The sequence below is a fragment of the Prosopis cineraria genome, unplaced genomic scaffold, assembly GCF_029017545.1.
Source record: "Prosopis cineraria cultivar Desert tree isolate PC_DT_omini unplaced genomic scaffold, ASM2901754v1 PC1, whole genome shotgun sequence".
NCBI lineage: Eukaryota > Viridiplantae > Streptophyta > Magnoliopsida > Fabales > Fabaceae > Prosopis > Prosopis cineraria.
Window position 1 is genome coordinate 41,657,142 of NW_026555332.1, and position 2,950 is coordinate 41,660,091.

The 2,950-nt window shown below is 28.2% G+C and overlaps 1 long non-coding RNA gene across 1 annotated transcript; it reads left to right on the top strand.

Moving 5' to 3' along the window:
- The first annotated feature begins 278 nt into the window (after positions 1-278).
- Positions 279-1,900, top strand: LOC129323035 (uncharacterized). The gene is made up of 3 exons (XR_008596352.1): positions 279-447; positions 1,113-1,178; positions 1,727-1,900. It is a non-coding gene; the product is annotated as an uncharacterized LOC129323035 (long non-coding RNA).
- Positions 1,901-2,950: the final 1,050 nt, after the last annotated feature.

Sequence of the window (2,950 nt, forward strand, 5' to 3'; positions counted from 1 at the left end):
TATTTAAAAATAATATTATGGTTAGGTATTTAATTATGAATTTAAAAATTTAAATTTAAAACCACATAAGTAATATTTAGTCAAGATATAATACATAAATAATTTTTTTTATGTATGTGTTGAAAAAAAAAGAGAAGGTAGAAGGAACAAAAAAAAAGGGTGGAAGGTTGTTGTTTCTAAGTCCCACATTGGTTAGATGAGGGAAGAGAAGAGGTGGCTTCATGTATAAAAAGGAGGGGATGTGTGCATTAGGAAGCATGAGAGGCTAAGATGTAATTTAGAGAAAATTACAACTTTTGGCCCAAAGGTTTGAATAATTAAATTCAAACCTATAGTTTTTTTTAATATAATTTTGGGACTCACAATCCCATTTTTATATTATTTTTCTCTCTTCCTCTCACGTTGCTCGGCGTTTTCTCAAGGGGGGATTATTTTCTTTTTCTTCAGGTATGTTCTAACTTTCCTGTTTAGATTAGCATTTAAAAATTTATTTAATTACAAAATTAATTTTATAGTTATTTTCTAAATAATATTAGCTTTCTAGTGATATGATTATTTTATAGGATAGAGTAAATATTCTGATTAAGATTTTTTTTCTATAGGATAGTTAATCTGATGATATGATGGATTAAAAATATAGGTTAAAACTCTTAGGGATATAATAAATATTATAGAATACTTTCTTGAGGTTGAAATTCATGTTTAAGAATTTTTGAGTTAAAATCTAGATCTATATGGTCGAATTTATGTGGAATCTGAGATGTAGGGATGAACTTCTGATTATTAAATATTTATTTAAGTATGAATAGGTATTTTTGAGGTTATAGAAAGGTGATTTGAGGCTTCAGGATAATTCTAAAATTTTTAATTTATTTTTGGGCGAATTTTTAGAATATAGAAGGATGAAATTGTGATTCTAGAAGTAATTTGAGGCTTAAAAATAGTTTATTAGGGTACGAGAATTTTAAAAAAGAATTTGGAAAGTTAAATGAGGCATAAATCTTAAATTAGTGTTAATATAGATTATAGATCTAAGACTTTCTAACTCTTTAAATTAGAGTTATGTATTTTAATGTAAAATTAATACATAGTATTATGAAATAACTATGTAGATTGTGTTGACAAAGATAGTGGTGAAAGAGGAGTTGTGAAGGGGAACTTGTTATTCAAGACACAAGGTAACCATTATTAATGTGTTGTGATGAGTGTGTTTGTGAATAGTTATGTGTTGTTTTGTTGTTTGGAAAAATTATGAATTATTAAAAATAAATACTGTATATACTTGTTTGAAATTATTGCCAAGTGGGTTAAAAATTTATCTTTGTTTATCATGATGAGATATTATTGTTCGGATATATTCCTGTTTGGATATTTGAATGATGCATGACTTGTCAGGGTATTTTAATGTATGGTGTTAATGGGAATTTCTGTTCGGTTAATTATTACCACGTGGTAAGCCCTCATTGGACCCAATGAGTGGCGTGTCGCTTGGTCCAACTCACCTTTGGCCGGGTGATTTGGCGTCCGAGCATGGTGAAAGGAGGATATAAAGTGCAGTCATGCAATTAAATACTTGTTCGGTTTGTTTGAAAATATTGTTCGGTTAAATGTTTTGTGTGCCCACTTAGCAATCACATGATTAGTTACATCCGCATGTATCATTACATATTAATTTTTGGTTACTGGGACTTTTAAGTCTCATTCCCCGTGGTTAATATTTTTACAGGAGCGAATCCGGCCGAGAAAGCACCAGAGGTGTAATTATGGTGTATGAGACACCATCTTTTACGTTGCCTCTTATTTTGGATTATACAATGTATCTTGTGCCAACTTAGGACATATCTTGTCTATGTAGCATGTAAACTCTAATCCTTTTTATTAAAAGTATTTATTTGACCAAGAGGATTATGTTTGTCTCTCTTGATTCATGACCTAATTTAAATATCATGCCATGAGGATCCTGACTGTCCCTCATGGTTCTAATTGCTTTTTTTTGAGATATTTTAAAACCTGTGGTATATTGTCTTGGATGTATCATGGTAAGAAAATTTTCTACCATGATGATGGTTTTAATAATTTGCGAAAAATTGGTTTGTATTTTTGAGGGTGTTACAAGTAAGACTTGTGTGTAATTCTTTATTTTTTAAAAAAGAAAAAAAAGGAAATCCTCCCCTTTCTTTGGAGGATGACAATAGAAAACCAAGAAATAAAGTAAATGTAAAATAAGAATCTAATTACAATTTCAACTTTTAAATTTACCACTTAAAAATATATTTCTTTTGTAGGCTTTATCAATCTCTCTTTTTTTATTGCCCTTGCTGGAGACATTACACAATTAGGTATTAAATATGGACATATTTTTTTTAGTATGAAATATTTTAGTTTCCTCTTAAAATACAATAATATAATATGGGACCTAAAGAGATTTAATTTTCAAATTTTCTTTTAAAATGAGTTATTTTTCAAAAAAAAATACAATAAAATTTATTACATTTTAAAGTTAATGCATGTGGGAAATTTTTTCTTATTTTGGTCCCTTTAAATAATATCTTACAAGAGCCGGAAAAATATACGAACATTTGATGAAAGATGAGAAGTTAAATGTTATATTGAGGGGGGGGGAGTTAAATGTTATAATTAATTTATTACTCGGCTGTTTTACATTATCTACAATTATTATGAATTCAGTAGTTGTTTATAATCCAGGTAATTTGAAGATAATTAGGGATGAACCATTCGGGTGTTCAATTATTTTAGTAAATTTGTTCTATATTATGTTATTATGGTTAACATTTAAATGTTAACAATAGACCATGAAGGATATCTTTGACAATACCAGTAAATACATTTTGATCACTTTATATTGAAAATAATTAGTTACTTCTACAAACATACGCTTTTTTTTAATATCCTATCTAACCCTTCCCTATAATTTATAATGAGATTGATT